The following is a 23306-nucleotide window of genomic DNA, read 5'->3' on the forward strand; positions in this document are numbered from 1 at the left end:
CAGTTTGAAGTCTTACCAGAAATAGATTTATGAGAAATGCTTATTTGGTAAAGAAAAAAAAATAAATAGATAAATAAAGTGGACTATGAGAGAGAGAGAGAGAGAGAGAGAGAGAGAGAGAGAGAGAGAGAGAGAGAGATCTGAAAATATTTATAGAGGACAGTCTTTCATTTTAGTTTAAAGTCTCACTGGAGTTCATGGATATAGAGATATGAGATAGGTGAGCAGATGTGCTGCAAGAAAATGTAGAGAGAGAGAGAGAGAGAGAGAGAGAGAGAGAAAACATTCTTCCTCTTCAATTTTGCTCCCTTTTTCCTTGCTTGCATGTGTTGCTCCACAGAGGAGCTGGGAACGCTTAAATTGCACTCAGCTGCAAACCTCTTGTGCGGCCATTTCCTAACTTTGGGAAGAAACTCGAAACACGTGATGCTAGGACGCTGGGGCTACGACAGAGAAGGGTATAGTGGTTAGTGTCGAGGTATGCCTCTCAGATGTCGCGGGTTCGCGAGTCACCCAGGTCGATGAAAAATCACTGGCTCTGTATCATGATCAGTTGCTGTGGGAGGTTGAAACCTACATTCTTTGGAAGCTTGAATTTCAAGTCAGTGGCCCCCTTGGGTGTGCTTGTTCCATGTGAATAGGTTTCATCGACTGAAATAATAATAATAATAATAATCGTAGTCTTATTAAAAGAGAATGGTAATAAGATACTCAAATGTATATCATACTTTAAGGCAACATGTACTGTATACTAAATTTTCACCCCGATAATCTTATCTTCAAGTATTTTATTGCAAATATTCGTAAATTTATGTAATAAAAAATTTATTACATATTTTGCTTTCGTCTCTGTTCACCTTCAGAAAACGGGTGCAGACGGATATGGAATAAGATAGAGATAATTACCATTAAGTATTTTATGGGATATTTTCGTAAATTTATTTATTAAAACAGAAACCATTATCTCCAAGTATTTTATGGCAGGTTTTCGTAAATTTTGTATATTAAAATAGAGACCGTTATTTTCAAGTACTTTATGGCATATTTTCGTAAATATTGTATATTGAAGTAAAGAGACCATTAACTTCAGTTATTTTAAGGTATGTTTTCGTAAGTTTTGTATATAAATATAGAGACCATTATCTTCAGTTATTTTAAGGTATATTTTCGTAAATTCTGTATGCTGAAATAGAGACCATTACCTTTAAATACTTTATGGCGTATATTCGTAAATTTTGTATATTTGATTATTTTACGGCAAAATTTCATAAATTTTTGTATATTAAATTAGAGATCATTATAATGAAGTATTTTATGGCAGATTTTCGTATATATTTATATAATAAGAAATAACATTTATTGCAAATTTTTGTAACTGAATTTTTTTTTTTTATTACCTCATCCTTATCCAACTTGAGAAAACGGAGCGAATATATACCATTTCCCGACAGCCCTGCATTTTATAAACTTGCTCCGGCAAAGGCTAAATCATCATCACCATTCTCACATGTTCCATTTTCCTTTGTGTGTTTAGCTCTTCAGGGGAAACCTGTGAGTCCCTGAAATTGCTCTTGGCCTCAAACCTTTCGGGGGACGGTAATTTCCTAACTGCGGGGAAAGAAACTTGGGTTGGAAAAGTGTGATGTAATTGAACCTTGGGATTTGGAGACTGACAGTGAGTGTGCAGTTTGTGATGCCAATACAGGAACTTCCTCTCTCTCTCTCTCTCTCCTCTCTCTCTCTCTCTCTCTTCTCTTTGTCTTCTTTCTGTGTTTCCCTTTACTTCCTCTTTTTCTTTCTAATGAGCACCATATTCTTTGGAAGCTTGAATTTCTAATTAAAGACCCCTGTGTTGGGCTTGTCCCATATGAATAGGGTCCTTAATCTTCTGAATATAATAATAATAATAATGTTACTGTAATGGGCGTAATGTCTGTCCGTCCGTCTGTCATTCAATCACGGCCAAACGGTTGGTCCGATGGGCATGAAACTTGGCAGGGTTATAGTGGCGACCTCTAAGATGGTTTATAATGGTGTTTCATCCTACCTCCCCAACCCCTCCAACCCCCAACCCTCTGAAGTGGGTGAAGGTGAGAAGGGATTCCCTGAAACGGAGCCAGTTCTGCCCGTGAAACGAGGCCGGTTGTGCCCGTAGACTTAGTTACTTTCCGAATTTTCATACATAATTTCTGTATACATAATATGTTTGCTAGTACAATAGCAACAATGATAGTAATAGCTTGTTGTACACCATTCTCTCCATAACACCATACCATCATTAAACACAGCTGTGCAAATCTCGATTTGCGCACTATTTTCCTGTCCAGCAACTTTCCCAGAGGTATCCACCATCATTTCTGATTTATCGCATCCATTCAATTCGTGAAGCCGCAAAACAGCCATGGAGGCATCACAGCCTTTCCATTAGACCCACTTTCATACCAAATTTTGTACCAAACTAGTCACTCTCCCAGCTACATATTCTAAATCTCAAACGCTTTCTTTTGTGCTCCCTCAACACCTTCCTCATTTTCTCTGTTTCTTCTATCTTGAACTTCTTCTTCTTCTTCTTCTTCTTCTTCTTCTTCTTCTTCTTATTATTATTATTATTATTATTATTATTATTATTATTATTATTCAGAAGATGAAGCCTAGTCATATGAAACAAGCCCACCACAGGAGTCATTGACTTGAAATTCAAGCTTCCAAAAAATATGGTAAGAGTGATAAGAGAAGGTAAAGGGAAATTTAATTAATAAATACATAAATAGATATAAAAAAAATGCATTAAAATGCAAATTTCTTTTGAAAATTCAAGTATTGTAGCAATGCAAATAAGATAGGTAAGTATATAAGACAGGTAGTTAAATAAGATAGACAGGTGAATTGAATAAAAAGGTAAATAGATAAATAGGTAAATAACATAGTTAGGCATACTAAGCTGTACAAGTGGATACACCTATTTCACGCCCAATGTATCATCATTAACATCAAGCTGATCCAAATTCCAGCGAAACGTCAGTATATATATCTCCAGCATCGATCCGCTCTAATGCACCGCTGATGTGTAATTAGGAAAGGACCTCCCCGTAATGATATGAGGCACCCGATCGGTAAAAGGGGAGGTAATTAAGACTCCGATGATATACATTACGGGAGAAAAATGACGCGATCGCTTCTTCTTCTTCTTCTTCTTCTTATTCCCTCCGTAAATAACGCCGCTGCTGTCATTGCGGGAACGACCGGTGCTCAGGGGAACAAATACCTTCTCGTTCTATTTTTAGAAGGGCCCTCCTCTTTTATCTTGAATTTCATCACGCCCCTGACACGGTCCATTAACCCGTAATGAAGTAGCATGCGTCTTCGGGGCGGGGCACAGAGAGAGAGAGAGAGAGAGAGAGAGAGAGAGAGAGAGAAGGATGGCGTTGGTACCTTACGGTGTAATGGAACACATTAAAATGAACTGGGCGATTAGGTGGTCTATGGTTATATCGAGGAATATCCCCTCAAGTATCCCGTCGATTAGAAAACGGGAACTTCAGTGAAAATGGAAACCCAAGTGAGGAGAAATTTATTGTCTTCTGTATGGTCAGTGTACTTCACGCGCGGCGTACTATAGGCAACCCCTTTCATTCCTTTTTACCGTACCTCCGTTCATATTGTAAAGTTATTTTGATTTCCCTAATGCCGTCTATGCATTTGGCCAACCTGTCACTGCGTATTATACGATAATAGTATCCGGCGGAATTGATGAGTTGCGCGGAAGAAAATGCAATCAGGGAAGGACCTCTGTCTGTCTCTCTCTCTCTCTCTCTCTCTCTCTCTCTCTCTCTGTCCTTTTTTCTCCAGCTCTCTCTCTCTCTCTCTCACTCACTCTCCCTTCTATTTTCCAACTCTATTTCTTTTTTTCTCCAATTCTCTCTCTCTCTCTCTCTCTCTCTCTCTCTCTCTCTCTATCTCTGTTTGTGTGTCTGTCCTTTATTCTCCAGCTCTCTCTCTCTCTCTCTTCTTTTTTTCCACTGCTCTCTCTTTCTCCAAATTCTCCAATCTCTCTCTCCTCTCACTCACTCTCCCTTCTATTTTCCAACTCTCTAATTTCTTTTTTTTCTCCAAATCTGTGTGTGTGTGTGTGTGTGTGTGTATGTGTGTGTGTCCGTCCTTTTTTCTCTCCAGCTCTCTCTCTCTCTCTTCTTTTTTCCCACTCTCTCTTCTTTTTTCTCCAATTCTCTCTCTCTCTCTCTCTCTCTCTCTCTCTCTCTCTCTCTCTCTCTCTATCTGTGTGTCTGTCCTTTTTTCTCCAGCTCTCTCTCGCTCTTCCTCCAAATCTCTCTCTCTCTCTCTCGCTCGCTCTCTCTTCTTTTTTCAACTCTCTCTCTCTCTCTCTCTCTCTCTCTCTCTCTCTCTCTCTCTCTCTCATCCCCGACTTCTTCAGGAGAATTCCGTGAGCGATAAAGCACTTACCTTAATGACGCTCTTGAGAGGAATCTTTTACCGGAGATCTATTTTACTATTTTACTCTTCATTGGCATCTTCCCGTTTTCTTCCCTTGCATCGTCCATCGTTTACATATTTGCTATTATTATTATTATTATTATTATTATTATTATTATTATTATTATTATTATTATCAAGAAGATGAGGAATCCCATTCATGTGGAACAAGTCCACCAGTGGGGTCAACTGACTTGAGATTCCATTATTATTATTATTATTATTATTATTATTATTATTATTATTATTATATTATTATTATTATAAGTCCATCGCTTTTCTTACTACATGCGCTGTTTCCAGGAACACACTTTTGCATTAGTCTTGGAGCTACTTCAGCCTCTAGTTTTTTCCAGATTCCTTTTCAGGGACCTTGGAATCGGGCCTAGTGTTCCTATGATTATTATTATTATTATTATTGTACTTAGGAAGCAGACCCTCTCTCAAGCATACTTTATTAAAAGTAATGGCTACTTCAGCAGTGTTTACACTTGTAGAGATTCTTTCCTGTTTTACGAAAAGCGGCTTTTTTGTTTTTTCCGTGCTACTTAATTAAACAGGGCTACTAGAGCGCCTATAGAGGTCATGATCAAATACAGTGTCAAAATAGGTGTATATATTTGAATTTTACAGATAAACTATGATACCATAGTCATCAAAAGTCATTAGCGATTTGTCCTCCTCCTCTTCTCTCTTATCTCTCTCTCTCTCTCTCTCTCTCTCTCTCTCTTTCTTAAAGCGAGCTTTCGTCTGGAGCTGCCAGACATCCTCGGCCTGGGAAGCTGATCTTGGTTTGGTGTCAGCAGGGGGTTTGCCCCATGTTGATCTCCTATTGGCTGGTGGCGGTGAGTCTTCATTTTCATTGTTTGGCTTGAGCCAGGTCTCAGCCACTTTCTCCGAGTCGAATGGTTGCGATGCTGCAGATCCTGCAGCCGTCTAGACCTCCTGAGGCGGCGCGGTAACGTTGATGGGACAGTTGCGCTACACTGTGGGACGTCACGCTAATTTGATTTCCATCGGCTGCAGGAGTACCTTGTTCGGGGGCGTTATCTTCCGTGGAGTTGTCGTGATCGGTGGTGTCATTGTTGGTGGCAGGTCTTCTCATACTCGTAGGAAGGAGAAATTCTTCCTCCGTTGTATTCAGTGTAGGTTTTATTTGCTGGATGAGAAGCGCCTCCAGCAGGCGCAACCGCCGGGCATCAGGGGCCTTCCCGATGATCATATAGAACAAACCCACCACAGGGGACACTTAACTTGAAATTCAAGCTTTCAAAGAATATTATGGTGTTCATTCGAAAGAAGACAAAGGATGTAATAAAAAAGAAAAGAAATAATGCATCAATCTATAAAAATGTATCAAAATTCAAAGAGAATAGCATTAGCGTAAAAATGCATTATGCATTGCATCTTTCATTGAGCTTCTGAAGTTCCAGCTCCACAGTCCAACGGTGTGAGGAATAAAGGTCCTCTTGAACTGAGAAGTTCGACAGCGAAGCTCATTCACTGCAAATTGGTGCTTCTGGTGTTCAGCGGATCTGGTTGCCCTCGGCAGACATATGGGATCAGGGATCAACTGTATCAACTTATATATATATATATATATATATATATATATATATATATATATATAGACACAGACACGTGTAGTGTGTACATACATCCAATACATTATTGATACGCCTTCTGTTAACTTGCATTTATTAAAGATTTCATGTCGTAGGGAGTTGCTGTTGCGTCCCTTTCCACAGCCTGCTGTGCTGCTGACACGTAGAATATATTGCTGGCCTTTATCCAAAGCGGATCCCTTCAGGCCTCGTGCCGGGATTTTTATTGTCAACTATTTGACAGCTGTGTGCGTTCTGTCTGTGTAATATATATATATATATATATATATATATATATATATATATATATATATAGATATATGCGTTAAAAAATCACAGTAGATGCACGTGACTTCATAAATAAGCGAATACCACGGGAAATGATAGTCAGGAATCCAGCGCTTTCGTCTTTATTCAGACATCGTCAAGGAGCTACTTGACGATGTCTGAATAAAGACGAAAGCGCTTGGATTCCTGACTATCATTTCCCGTGGTATTCGCTTATATATATATATATATATATATATATATATATATATATATATATATATATATATATATATATATCTATATATATATATATATATATATATATATATATATATATATATAGATATATATATATATATATATATATATATATATATATATATATATATATATATATATATATATATATATATATATAATAAACTTAAAAGTATAAATACATCCCTTTAAAATAATAATAATAATTAAACCACATTTGCTTTCCAGTAATTTCAAATGAAAGTAAACAAATAATATTAATAAAAATGTGAATAAACCAAATTTTCCTTTCATTCTATTTCAGTAAATAATAATAATAATAATAATAATAATAATAATAATATAATAATAATAATAAAGAAATACATTACCCTACACAAAATGAATACCGGTCCCCACTTAGTTAAAACGGTGCGGGCTGCTTAATCCCCCAGAAAGCTCCCACAAAGAGGAATTATTTACCCAATTACCTCGGCGAGGCCACAAAGAGGAATTAGCTCTATTCTTCACCCGAGAATTACTAGTAGCCGTCGGCGACTAATTCTACTTGAAACGGGCGGAGGCCATTTTCATATTTAAAAAGCTTCTGGATTTACTAGGGTCTGCCTGGAAAGGCGCCCTTTCTGTGAATTGTTTTACTTGTTTCAGATAATTAAACTGACCAGTTATAATTACTTGGCCACCTTCCCAGGGGGAGGGGGGGGGGGGAGTACCGCTAATGATCTGTGACAATTGCAGTAGCGGATGGGACGATATTTTTTTATTCTTTACTTCTTTGTTTCATATTTTCATTACTATTACTTTACCTTATTCATTTTCATTTTTTTTGCGTCGTTACCCATTTTTATGTAGTTTTTACTTCTGTTTTTTTTTGGGGTTTTTTTTTTTTTTGTTAAGGTTTTATTTTTTCAAATATAGATTTCGACCGGTAAATGGATGAGGAAAAATTATGCAAGAATAATAATATAATAATAATAATAATAATAATAATAATAATAATAATAATAATAATAATAAGAATAATATAATAATTTCGAGGTAGTAAGCCTCTTTTGAACATTTGTGTTGATGCTATTACTGCATCAGCTGCATTCAATTTATATAGAGTTTTCTATATCTTCCTTATAACTACTTGCAAGATAAAGCTAATAATAAAATAATAATAATAATATAATAATAATAATAATAATAATAATAAAGGTAATAATAATAATAATAATATAAAAGGTCATCATAGTAATTATCATCACCAATAATGAACGATAATAATCGTCGTTTATTTTCCAGCAACAGTGATTATCATCACCATCATCACTTATTTTTATCATTATTATTATTATTATTATTATTATTATTATCGGATGAAGACCCTCTTTTGACAAATTCTGTTGAATAAAAGGTGGCTGAATTCAGCGAATTAATCTTATATATATATAAAAATAGAAAAGGTAATATATAAGATTAATTCGCTGAACTCTGCCATTTTATTTTTATTATTATTACTACTTATTATTTTTTTTTTTTTTTTTTTTTTTTTTGCTCTATCACAGTCCTCCAATTCGACAGGGTGGTATTTATGTGTGGGGTTCCGGGTTGCATCCTGCCTCCTTAGGAGTCCATCACTTTTCTTACAATGTGTGCCGTTTCTAGGATCACACTCTTCTGCATGAGTCCTGGAGCTACTTCAGCCTCTAGTTTTTCTAGATTCCTTTTCAGGGATCTTTTGGATCGTGCCTAGTGCTCCTATGATTATGGTACGATTTCCACTGGCATATCCCATATCCTTCTTATTTCTATTTTCAGATCTTGATACTTATCCATTTTTTCCCTCTCTTTCTCTTCAACTCTGGTTTCCCATGGTATTGCGACATCAATGAGTGATACTTTCTTCTTGATTTTGTCAATCACGTCACGTCTGGTCTGTTTGCACGTATCACCCTATCCGTTCTGATACCATAGTCACAGAGGATCTTTGCCTGATCGTTTTCTATCACTCCTTCAGGTTGGTGCTCGTACCACTTATTACTGCAAGGTAGCTGATGTTTCTTGCACAGGCTCCAGTGGAGGGCTTTTGCCACAGAATCATGCCTCTTTTTGTACTGGTTCTGTATGTACAAGTGCCGGGCATTCACTTTGCTATGTGGTATTTATTGTTTCATTTTTCGTATTGCACTTCCTACATATGGGAGAGATGTTATTTCCGTCTATCGTTCTTTGAACATATCTGGTTCTTAGGGCCTGATCTTGTGCCGCTGTTATCATTCCTTCAGTTTCCTTCTTAGCTCTCCCTCTGTAGCCATTGCCAATTGTCATCGCTGGCTAGTTCTTTAGTCTGTCTCTTGTATTGTCCGTTGCATTGGTTTGGTTTGTGCCAGTCCTCTGTTCTGTCTGTCTTCTCCTGTCTCTGTATATTTCTGGGTCTTCGTCTACTTTTATTAGTTGCCTTCTCCCCATGCACTCTTTAGCCACTCGTCTTCACTGTTTTTCAGATATTGCCCCAGTGCTCTGTTTTCGATGTTTGTAGTAGTCCTCTCCCTCCTTCCTTTCGTGTTATGTATAGTCTGTCCGTATTTGCTCTTGGGTGTAGTGCTTTGTGTATTGTCATATGTTTCCTGGTTTTCTGATCTATGCTGCGAGTTCTGCCTTCGTCCATCTTCCACTATTCCTGCGCTGTATCTGATTACTGGCACTGCCCATGTGTTTATAGCTTTTATCATATTTACGGCATTATTATTATTATTATTATTATTATTATTATTATTATTATTATTATTATTATTATTATTATTATTATTATTATTATTATTATTATTATTATTATCTTATTATAATGTAACTTCAGTTTATCTTCCACTGAAGGACGACTTTTACGCGAGCAATGGCTTCAAGAGAACAGGCTAATTATATTTCGTGATGCAAAACGCTTTTGTACAATTCCGCGTAATACCCTGAGTAATTAAATAAGGCTTAGGAAATGAAATATAGCGTTGTCTGCTACTCTACTAAATGGGTGTTGTGGGGTGGGGGAGGAGGGATTTACGTAACAGCCCACACTCATTAGATTTAATTAATAACAACTAACTAACCTTATCTTTTTATCGCATTAGACTTAATCGCCTTGACGTAGAGAATATCAGAGAGGAAAATATTTCGTGCATAGTAAGTCTGGATATAGAATGGGACTTTTCGTCAAGTGAGTGATACAATGGTTGGATCGTCTCATTTTATTTGACATGGTATGGGTTTTGTTTTGTTTTCATTGCATAGAAATAGTCGTACATATTCAGCAATACTAATTATAATAATAATATAATGCTACTACTACTACTACTACTACTACTACTTACTACTACTACTACTACTACTACTACTACTACTGCTACTACCACCACCCGCTACTACTACTACTACTACTAATAATAATAATGATAATAATAATAATAATAATAATAATAATAATAAATTTAAAAATCCATAATCTAATATACAGATTATTTGTAAAAATTCAAAACAGTTTATTTATATATTGTAGATTTTTCATTTACTACAGTTGAATTACGACATTGTGACTTTTGTACTAATATTATTATTATTATTATTATTATTATTATTATTATTATTATTATTATTATTATTATTATTATTATTATTCTCCATAAATTTCCTCATTCATCCCGTCGAAATTTATATGAACGAATAAAAACTTAATCAAAAATGACAAAAGTAAAAATGCATAGTAATGGGTAACAATGCAAAAGAAGAAAAACTGAAACTATAATATAAATGAAAATATGATAAACGGAATAGAAAATGAATATATCGCCCCATCCGCTACTGCAATTGTCACAGATCATTACCGTTACTTTTCCCCCCTTGGAAATGTCCAATAATTATAACTGGTCAGTTTAATTATCTGAAACAAGTAAAACAATTCACAGACCCTACTAAATCCAGAAGCTTTTTAAATATAAAAATGGCCTCCACCCGTTTTAAGTAGAATTAGTCGCCGACGGCTACTAGTAATTCTCGGGTGAAGAATAGAGCTAATTCCTCTTTGTGGCCTCGCCTAGGTAATTGGGTAAATAATTCCTCTTTGTGGGAGCTTTCTGGGGGATTAAGCAGCCCGCACCGTTTTAACTAATTGGGGACCGGTATTCGTTTTGTGTAACGTAATGGTATTTCTTTATTATTATTATTATTATTATTATTATTATTATATTATTATTATTATTATTATTATTATTATTATTATTATTATCAGTTACCGAAATACAGTGAGAAAAAATTTGGTTTATTAATATTTTAATTAATTTATTTTTTTTAAATTAAGATAAAAGGCAAATGCCTAGGCCCATATATTATATATATATATATATCTATATATATATATATATATATAATATATATATATATATATATATATATATATGGCCACATTTATCATTTATATATATATATATATATATACTATAATATATATATATATAATATATAAAGAGAGAGAGAGAGAGAGAGAGAGAGAGAGAGAGAGAGAGAGAGAGAGAGAGAGAGGAGAGAGAGAGAGAAGAGAAATTCGAAAGCAATGGATTTACGCTTCATTTTTTATATCAGATGCTGTAAAAGTTGTCAAAGTTTTTCATTTATTATAATGTATCAATAGATTTTGTTTTTTTCATAAGATCGCAGTCTTTCAAGATTGTTTAATAATAATAATAATAATAATAATAATAATAATAATAATAATAATAATAATAATAATAATAATAATAAGATAATAATAATAATAATAATAATGATAAAAATATTTGCCTTCAAATTAATTTTTCATTTTACTAAAAGTAATAATATCAATAACTGTAAATAAACCAGATTTTTTCTTTTATTTAATTTCAGTAATAATAATAATAATAATAATAATAATAATAATAATAATAATAATAATAATCATAATAATAATAATAATAATAATATAATAATAAAAATATTGCCTTCAAATTAATTTTAATTTTACTAAAAGTAATAATATCAATAACTGTAAATAACCAGATTTTCTTTTATTTTAATTCAGTAATAATAATAATAATAATAATAATAATAATAATAATAATAATAACTGAAGCACACCTTAATGGATTATAAAGTAACATATTTAAATTAAACCAGGATTTAAAGGTCTCCTCCTTAATAATAATAATAATAATAATAATAATAATAATAATAATAATAATAATAATATAAATAATAATATAACTGAAGCACACCTTAATGGATTATAAAGTAACATATTTAAATTAAACCAGGATTTAAAGGTCTCCTCCTTAATAATAATAATAATAATAATAATAATAATAATAATAATAATAATAATAATAATAATAATAATAATAATAATAACAGAAGCACACCTTAATGGATTATAAAGTAACATATTTAAATTAAACCAGGATTTAAAGGTCTCCTCCTTAATAATAAATAGTAATAGTAATAATAATAATAAACTGAAACATAACGTAATGGGTTATAAAATGACATACTTGAATTAAACCAAGATTTAAAGGTCTCCTCCTCATAATAATAATAAGAAGAAGAAGAAGAATTGAAGCACAACCTAAGGGATAATAAAAATGTTATATAGAAACTGAACCAAGATTGGAAATAATTATGTTTTGACGTAATAGCTAACACAAAATCATTTCTTTCAGTTTCCAGCCCTGGGCGGTCAGGACCACTCGCTAATTTGTTAATTACCATCGTGGCAATTTCTGCTTAGGAGTGGAGAAAAAATACTAATTGACTTCGAGACTTTTGATGTCGTGGATTTTTTTATTCATGTGAAGCGTATCATAATTAGCTAGTAGGTGATGATAACTGCTGGGGAAACAAGGCGTGATCCGACCTCCAGGTGACTCGCGACGCTTAAATTGTAGATATTCTATTCCTAACTTGACGGAAATTAAAACGCGCTAAAATCTACGGTCAAATAGATCCTTGTTTCGCCAACGGAATTTAAAACAAATACGCTATATTTTATTAAAAATAATTTTTCTGTACTGCTTAACATGCACATTATTTATTTTTTATATTCTCATTCTAACAAATTAATCATAAATATCCTATCCTAAAATTCCCGTATCTTTAACTCGACGCGAAACACCTTTTTCAGACATTTTTAGCCTCTTCCATAGGGCTTTCCTCCCCCCAACAAGAATAGCAAGAACAATTACAAAGAGACAAAATTAAACTGAATTTACCATCTACTAGAAAACCCACAGAGAGAGAGAGAGAGAGAGAGAGAGAGAGAGAGAGAGAGAGAGAGAGAGAGAGAGAGAGAGAGAGAGAGAGAGAATTTTTCTTAACAAGACAGTGCAAAGAATAAATACGAACAAAGTCAAAATAAATATACGATCTACGATACATAAAACTGAGAGAGAGAGAGAGAGAGAGAGAGAGAGAGAGAGAGAGAGAGAGAGAGAGAGAGAGTCAAAATAAATATACGATCTATGTTACATAAAACTGAGAGGAGAGAGAGAGAGAGAGAGAAGAGAGAGAGAGAGAGAGAGTCTATTAAGAAGACAATGCAAAGAAAGGGGACGAACAAAGAACGGGAGAACACCTACAAATAACGTTGTCTCGATATCACTGACAAAGAATTGACTGAGATTCAGAGGGTCGTGACTGTCAAAAGAGAACAGGGGTAAAAGGCCATAGAAATGTTGTGTAAAAGGCTATAGAAGTGTCAAGTAAAATACCACGAGTGTTAGGTAAAAGGTGATAGAAGCGTTGGGTAAAAGGTCATGGGAGTTTTATGTAAAAGGCCATAGAAGTGTTACGGGCCATAGAAGTTTTAGGTAAAAGGCCCTAGAAATATTAGGTAAAAGGCTATAGAAGCGTTTGTTCAAGTACAGAAAAGTGTTGGGTAAAATGCCATGGAGGTATTAGATAATAGGCCAAAGGGCCATAGAAGTCAAAGGTAAAACGCCACAGCAGTTCCCTTTTGCCTGGTTCTTTATAAGTATTTGCACGTAATTAATAATAATAATAATAATAATAATATAATAATAATAATAATAATAGGACGAGTGGCTAAAGAGTGCATGGGAAGAAGGACTAATAAAAGTAAGACGAAGACCCAGAAATATACAGAGACAGGAGAATGACAAAACAGAAACAGAGGACTGGCACAACAAACCAATGCACGGACAATACATGAGACAGACTAAAGAACTAGCCATCGATGACACATGGCAATGGCTACAGAGGGGAGAGCTAAAGAAGGAAACTGAAGGAATGAATAACAGCGGCACAAGATCAGGCCTAAGAACCAGAATATGTTCAAAATACGATAGACGGAAATCATCTCTCCCATATGTAGGAAGTGCAATACGAAAAATGAAACCACCACATAGCAAGCGAATGTCCGGCACTTGCACGGAACCAGTACAAAAAGAGGCATGATTTAGTGGCAAAAGCCCTCCACTGGAGCCTGTGCAAGAAACATCAGCTACCTTAGCAATAAGTGGTACGCACACCAACCTGAGGGAGTGATAGAAAACGATCAGGCAAAGATCCTCTGTGACTATTGGTATCAGAACAGATAGGGTGATACGTGCAAATAGACCCAGGACGTGACGTTGATTGACAAAGTCAAGAAGAAAGTATCACTCATTGATGTCGCAATACCGTGGGACACCAAAGTTGAAGAGGAAAGAAAGGGAAAAAAATGGATAAGTATCAAGATCTGAAAATAGAAATAAGAAGGATATGGATATGCCAGTGGAAATTGTACCCATAATCATAGGAACAACTAGGCACGATCCCAAGATCCCTGAAAAGGAATCTGGAAAAACTAGAGGCTAAAGTAGCTCCAGGACTCATGCAAAAGAGTGTGATCCTAGAAACGGCGCACATAGTAAGAAAAGTGGTGGAACTCCTAAGGAGGCAGGATGCAACCCGGAACCCCACACTATAAATACCACCCAATCGAATTGGAGGACTGTGATAGAGAAAAAAAAATATATAATAATAATTATAATAATAACAGTGAGAAAAGTTTACATTAGCAGTGAACATTTGCATGACAAAAAGTTCTCAACACAGTTATCGCTGCTTCTCTCTCTCTCTCTCTCTCTCTCTCTCTCTCTCTCTCTCTCTCTCTCTCTCCCCTTATTCTTCTACTCGTCCCTCGCCTGAAAACGCTACTTGAAAAAATAACTCACAAAAGGAAGAGAGACACCGAGTGGTTTTTGCCAGACCCCGCACAGTAAGAGACGAGTGAGTAGTGTCTCTCATTAAAACATGAATTAATATTCCCTGAATAGAAACGCATCGCAAACGTAATATATATATAGATGATATCGCGAGGAAAGCCAGGGACTTTCAGTCAAAGAGATCCACTCCTTTGAGCAGGTTTATTGCACCGGGTTGGAAATGATAACAGATGCTGCTGCGTTAGTATTACAATTAGGATTTTGGTATACGCGGCTAACAGCATTAGGAGGAGTGCTGGAGGAAGTCTTTGGTGACACTTCTGGCAATCGCGTTTGTTTATCTACGTGTGCATGCTCACATACACACACACACACTACATATATATATATATATATATATATATATATATATATATATATAATATATATATATATATATATATAGATATATATATATATATATGTATGTAGTGTGTGTGTGCATATTATCACATCACCGTGATCCATATAAATCATTTGAGCTACAAATGTTCTTTAATATCAAATTCGCTCTACCTTGGAATTGATAAATTTTCATATATGTAAACCGAAGGAGAATTTTTTAGTGTTGATAATAAGTTTCGTCCTCTCGTGGGTTCGAACCACCGTCCAGCGGACGGAGACGAAATCAAGACGTCAGTGAAGTTATCGATTCGGCTGACAAGTGAGGTTGCTATAAGTTTATACCGATTCTGACCTTACTATTTATCTATATATATATATATATATATATATATATATATATATATATAAATATATATATATATACTATAGATATATATAGATATAGTATACTATCTATATATATATATATATATATATATATATATATATAGATATATATATATATATATATATATACATATATATCTATACATATATATATATATATATATATATATATATATATATATATATAATATATATATATATATATATATATATTATATACACAACATATATATATATATATATATATATATATATATATATATATATATAGATATATATATATATATATATACATATATATATATATATATATATGTATTATATATATATATATATATATATATATATATACATATAATATATACATATATATATATATATTATATATATATATATATATATATATATATATAATATCTATATATAACACTCGTTCCTTTACTTCGTCAAAAGAACAGAGGATCACCTCTCCTGACAACAAACATCCTTAAGAGAGAAATGTGGTCGCACAAAAGGACATATACTGAACTGTATTACAGACGGGAAGAATATTTATTGAAACAGGGTTAGTGCTCGAAACACAAGATCTCAAAGGTATTCGGGTCAAGTTTTTATCTTCGTTGTTTCCTTGCCTTGCTGCTGTTTCCTGTTGTTATTGAAAGATGTTTAGGTAAGGGGGGGGGGGGGGGGGGGGGGGGGGGCGGGCTGCTGTTAGGTACCCAAGATACGAGTTAGGGTGGAGGGTGGCTTCGAGTCCGCGTGTGGGAAATTGATCGAGTCATCATTGCAAGAATGGATAAACATTACACAGAAGAATGATTGCATAGCGATACACAATGCAGATGTGCAGGAATGGTTGAGTATCGCGAACTAGAAAGGATTCTTTTAGACAAGTATATCTTTATATAAATAGTGAATCAAGCAATTCGTGATTGCTTTGACTAGTCGGGGTCTGCATGCGAGCAAGGAGAGATCCGAGACTATAAAAGTATAAAGCATGATCATGGCATTATAGATTTGATAAAGACTTATTTAAAAGACACGGTAGCAGATTTAATAAAGACTTATTTAAAAGATTTGGTAACAGATTTTATAAAGACTTAGTTAAAACACTAGGTGACGGATTCAATAGACTTATTTAAAAGATTTTGTAACAGATTTAATAAAGACTTATATAAAAGACTCGGTAACAGATTTGATAAAGACTTATTTAAAAGACTCGGTAACAGATTTAATAATGACCTATTTAAAGGACTCGTTACCAGATTTAATAAAGACTTATTTAAAGGAATTGGTAATATATCTAATAAAGATTTATATAAAAGACTCGGTAACATATTTAATGAAGACTTATTTAAAAGACTCGGTAACAGATTTAATAAAGTCTTATTTGAAAGACTCGGTAACAGATTTAATAAAGTCTTATTTGAAAGACTCGGTAACAGATTTAATAATGACCTATTTAAAGGACTCGTTACCAGATTTAATAAAGACTTATTTAAAGGAATTGGTAATATATCTAATAAAGACTTATATAAAAGACTCGGTAACAGATTTAATAAAGTCTTATTTAAAAGACTCGGTAACAGATTTAATAAAGTCTTATTTGAAAGACTCGGTAACAGATTTAATAAAGACTTATTTGAAAGACTCGGTAACAGATTTAATAAAGACTTATTTAAAGGACTCGGTAACTTTTTTAATAAAGACGTATTTATAGGACTCGGTAACTTTTTTAATAAAGACCTATTCAAAAGACTCGGTAATAGATTTAATAAATATTTGATTAAAAGATCTGAAACCAGATTTAATTGAGATAAATAAAAGGTTGAGGACAAACACACATCATGAATCCCTATGTTTCTTATTCCAATTTGCCATAAACCAACTGATTTAATGTATCCCGTAGAACCAAAAGCAACGTTAATAAATAGAAAAAAAAAAAGGGCGGCTAGCGTTCTGCTATTCATGAGCGCATCCCTTTATGGATGAGAGAGAGAGAGAGAGAGAGAGAGAGAGAGAGAGAGAGAGAGAGAGAGAATGAAAACAATAAAGAAATTCACAAGACTCCGTGATGCGAGTGTTAATTTTCTCTCTTGACTAACACTAGTTCAGCAGCTGTGAGGAGAAGGAGGAGGAGGAGGAGGGGGAGGAGGAGGAGGAGGTGGGGCTTATCTCGCATGAATCAAGTACTTAACCTTCCTGCTAACGTGGTGGAGTCCATTCCTGGCATTCCTGCGATTCAGCCTCTCCGAGATTTAAAGCAAGCAAGTGCCTTCCTTGCGTTGTTGCTCTGCTGTGCTTGCTGTGCTGTGCTGTGCTGTGCTCTGCTTCCCAGATGTTTATTGGAGCCGGCGCCTCCCTGTTTTATGAGCCGTGGTTATGTTAACCGCCGCCCGCGTGGATTAGCGGGAGATTTAGACAGGGATACATACGTACGTATGGCCGTGTGTATGTCTTGTATGCATTTATGCATAGGGACAGCAGAGGTATATATATATATATATATATATATATATATATATATATATATATATGATATATATATATATATATATACCTTGTTAGCGAGTGGCGGGGTGGGGAGGGAGGTTTTGCGAATTAGGCTTCTTGGCGTTAATGAGATGATATTGTGATGCGCAGGATTTTAGCTATTTCTGGAGCATTCATCTTATTCATTGGTTTCTAAGAGTTAGAATTTTTTTTTTTTTTTTTTTTTTGCATATTACAGTTTTTGTATATTAATAGAATAGTATGTGCTAATTTTCAGATAATTCTGATTCTTGAATTTTAGTCATTGTTTTTGAAGAGTTAGAGTTTTATTGCAGATTAGAATTTTTTATGCTAATATAGTACTATGATATGCTGATTTGAAGATAATTCTGATTCTTTCCTTTTAGTCAATATTTTTTAAGAGTTAATGTTGTGCAAATTAGAGTTTTTTATATTAATAGAATACTGTGATATGCTGATTTGCAGATAATTCTGATTCTTTACTTTTAGTGTAAAGTTAATGCTGTGCAAATTAGTTTTTTTTATATTAATAGAACACTAAGTGTGCTGATTTTCAGATAATTCTGAATCTTTATATCTAGTCAATGTTTTTAAGAGTTAATATTGCGCAAATTAGAGTTATTGTATATTAATAGAATACTACGATGTGCTGATTTTTTAAGAGTTAACGTTGTGCAAATTAAAGTCACTTTTTCTATATTAATTAGAATACTGCGATATGTTGAATTTCAGATAATCCTGAGCATTAGTTTTAGTCATTGTTGTACAGAATAAGTCTTTGCAAATTAAAGTAAAAGTTTTTTTATATTTATAATAACATACTACTCTTATGTATTGAAATTCAGCTGATTCTGATGCACTTACTTTTAGTCGGTGTTTTTAAGAATTAAATTTTTTGCAAATTAAAGTTGAAATCTTATATGTTCTTTCGATTATTGTTTTTCAGACTTTTTCGTCCAAGGAAGGGGGTTCGGGTGTTGGAAGGGCGGGCTTGGGGAGGGGAGAAGCTTATTTGTCCTAAAATTTTAGCTGCCCTTCTCATCAGCGGTTCATTCATTGATCAATTTAACAGTTTTAAATCTGAATGTGACGATTAGACCTGTGGAATCTTTCCTTGATAGTGAAACCCTTCCCCCGCCCCCCAAAGGGTTTCAGGGTTCATAATCTGTGACTGATATTTCTTAGGGGCCATTATCTTTATGATATTGACCGTGGGGATCACTATCCAGGAAAAGATCCGACCTGTGGAGTGAGGGGGATAATATGAAGGTCACTAGAAACAGCAGATTATTTTCTTGAACAGTAATAGAAATTTCTCTTCTTATTTTCATTAATATTATCTTTCTGTTCCTTCCTCATGGAACTATGCCAAGTAATATCTCGGTTGGGACTGCTTACTCTCTTGAAATAAACATTTAATAGCTGCAGTTTTGATTTACATATCAATGGTTACGATCTCTCTCTCTCTCTCTTCTCTCTCTCTCTCTCTCTCTCTCTCTGGAGTCTGCACTTGAAAAGATACTATGAACTGTCCATAATTATAAAAAAAAATCAGCCTCTCTTTTCACAAATTTCTCTCTCTCTCTCTCTCTCTCTCTCTCTCTCTCTCTCTCTCTCTCTCTCTCTCTCTCTCTCTCTCTCTCTCCTTTTCTTGGTCGTATTTATTTATGTAGGCAAATGTAGGACAAACGCAGGTCAGTGTAAAGGTTGTCGATAGCAAAAATAAAAACTCTCTCTCTCTCTCTCTCTCCCTCTCCTCTCTCTCATCTCTCCCCTCTCTCTCTCTCTCTCTCTCTCTCTCTCTCTCTCTCTCTCTCTCTCCTCTCTGGTCTACTTTTGTATGTAGGCACAAGTAGGACAAACACAGATCAGTGTAAACGCTGTTGACAACAAAACAAAAACAAAAACTCTTCTCTCTCTCTCTCTCTCTCTCTCTCTCTCTCATGAGTATGTAATGCATTACAATAATTTGCATTAATTTAATACATTATGATTTAAATTAACTACATTGATTTGCATAGAACCGAAACGTAGATAAGAAATGCATAGAAACTGACACATTGACCTTCAAACGTCTCGCCTCCATCCGAGGTCGTCCGCCGTCTGCATGTATGCATGTATACGTTTGATCGCCCCGCTCAATTCATCATGATCCCCCACCCCGTCAACCCACCCACACCCACCCTCCTCTGTTTCACTTCGCATAATATACGACGGCACGACTCCGCTCTCTCTCTCTCTCTCTCTTCTCTCTCTCCCTCTCTCTCTCTCTCGGTCTCGGATCTCTCTCGGATTCTAACGGAAATCCGGGGGGGGCGCTGAAGTTCACTTAAATGACAGAAAAACAGGGAGGAATATAAATGGCCGCGTGGATATTCTCATCCTAGTTCTCAAAATGGGACTTTCCAGTCCCTCTTAGGCAGTCTTTTGTCTCGTCGCGGGATGGGGGATCGTAGGGAGGGCGAGGGGAAGGGGTTATGGAATATGGTCCTCCATTTTCTGGAAGGTGGGGAACGAAAAGGGGTGTTTTTGGTTGGGGGCGGGGGCGGGGAGGGGGGGAGATGGGGAGAGATACTCCACTTTCATTAGTGAGAAGACCGACGCTGGAAAAGGAAAAAAAGGTATACGTTTTTCCGCCTGGAACAATGAATTCCAGATTCTTCGTTTTGAGGGAGGTCTTTCCTCCACTTCGCTTTTGAGATATTCTACTGATTATTCCTTTCGAATCACTTTCCAGGAGGACTAGGATGGTCTAAAGTGTTTAAGTAATTCCTGGAAAAGGAGAATTTCCTCCTGGAACGACTCATTCCTCTGTCATGAGTATCCTATTTCCGATTATTTCTGATAGCTTTGTTGATATTCTACTGATTTTCATTTCGAACCGTTTTCCAGGAGGACTAGAATAGTCTAAAGCGTTTATGTAATTCCTGGAAAAGGAAAATTTCTTCCTGGAGCGACTAATACCTTTGCCATGAGTATCCTATTTCCAACTATTTCTTATAGCTTTGTTGATATTTTACTGATTTTTCCAACCGAATCACTTTCCAGGAGATCTAGGATGGTCTAAACTGTTTAAGTAATTCCTGGAAAAAAGGAGAATTTCCTCCTGGAACGACTCATTCCTCTGTCATGAATATCCTATTTCCGACTATTTCTGATAACTTTGTTGATATTCTACTGATTTCTGATTTCTCCTTTCAAATCACTTTGTCATGAGTATCCTAATTTTGATTGCTTTGCTGCTCTTCTGTACTGTTGGCCGTTCCATACGGGCCATCTTCCAGAAGGCTTAACGTAACCATAACCGCTGGTAATATTCTCAAATATTGCTGAAAGCAAACAAAAACTGCAGTTCTGAACTGAAATTAGTTGATAGCAACAGCAAATGCAATAATCGTCTATATAGCAGCGATTAAATACAAGCTCTTTCAACAAAACAAGTAAAAATTGCGACGAAATTTCTTCGGAGCAATCGATTTTTCTGTACAGGTTATAATCAAGGCCACCGAAAACAGATCTGTGTTTCGGTGGTCTCGGTCTAATGCTGTATGAGCCGTGGCCCATGAAACATTAACTACCCCATATTGTTGCCAGAAGCACGATGATCATGGATGACTTTAACCTTTAATAAAAGGAAAACGATTAGGGATAGAGGGCTGCAATTTGGTATGTTTGATGATTGGAGGGTGGGTGATCAACTACTAATTTGCAGTCCTTTAGCCTCAGTAGCTTTTAACATCTGAGGGCGGAGAGAAATAGTATGGACGGGAAAAGTGCAGACGGACAGACAAAGCCATCTCAATAGTTTCTTTTACAGAAAACTGAAAAAAATAGCATTTTGCTTAGAAAGACACGAATTCTTTTACTTCCCCATGTGTTGTCTGCATCGCTATACCTGAGTATTCTCCAGGTTTTCCCAGTAATCAACTCTTTGAAGTAGGAGCAGGTGCGAAAGTGTGGATGATGATGCTTCTTCTGCTAAAATGAAAAAAAAAAGGGAAGTGAATTTATTTATAACAAAAACATAGGCGAATTGCTCGGGGTATTATGGTAGAAGTGGCGAATAAAAAAGTGTAAAATATTGTTTCATATAGGTACAAAAAGAGGCCCTTGTTTACCATGATCGAAAATGAAGGATATAAAGTTTCTGCGAATATGCTCTTCATGTCCTTCGTTTAAAAAGCCTCTTGACATTCTCAGCTCATTTGTCCCCACCTCCCCACTCTCTCTCTCTCTCTCTCTCTCTCTCTCTCTCTCTCTCTCTCTCTCTCTCTCTCTCTCTCTCTCATGCGATTCAGATTAGGACAATCTCTGCCGTGAAGCTCTGAAGTTCCTTCCTTCCTCTCAAGATGTTTTACGCATTTTAATCCGGCATCAGATCTTCAGGTCATCCAGCTGCCTTAATGAGAGAGAGACAATTAAGATTTCAAAGGATGTGTTCCTTTTACTCTACTGCTGGAGTGGGGGCTCTCAAGTGCCACTCCAGACATGTCGTTTGTTTCATCTTCTCCGAGTGCCACCGTCTGTTCTCGACCCGAGTAAAAGCGTGACACGGGAATTAAACGAAGATTTTCCTCAGAGATTTTTAACGTGATAAGATTAGAATGATAATGAATAATGTCTTCATTATTAATACTGCTATTAAACTAGTGAAAAATGCGCCGAAGTTCCCTCGGCGCAATCGAGTTTTCTGTACATCGTATAACGCCTTATGAAACACGGCCCCGACCCATGGAACTTTCAGCTACATGGTGGTGACCATGTGTTGTTGCCACCTAGACCGATGCCAGAAGCACGATCATGGCTAATTTTAACCTTAAATAAAATGAAAATTACTGAGGTTAGAGGGCTGCAATTTGGTATGTTTGATGACTGGAGGGTGGATGATCAACATACCAATTTGCAGCCCTCTAGCCTCAGCAGTTTTCAAGATCTGAGGGCGGATGGCTAGCCAAAAGCCACCTGTATAGTTTTCTTGTACAGAAAACTAAAAAGTGATTCATATAAATCAAGCATAAAAGGCTTCTGAATCGCAAACCAGCCTGCGAATTCATGGGGGGAAAAGTGAAATAGGAAGACGGTGATAGCTGGCGGTGTTGTGGGGAAAATAATGTCGTCGAATGTAAGGTTAGAGTAATTGAGAGCAAAATTGGAGGATAATTATAAAAAGTGTGATCCGACCTCCAGCTTA

Source organism: Macrobrachium nipponense, chromosome 30, assembly GCF_015104395.2.
Source record: "Macrobrachium nipponense isolate FS-2020 chromosome 30, ASM1510439v2, whole genome shotgun sequence".
Classification (NCBI taxonomy): domain Eukaryota; kingdom Metazoa; phylum Arthropoda; class Malacostraca; order Decapoda; family Palaemonidae; genus Macrobrachium; species Macrobrachium nipponense.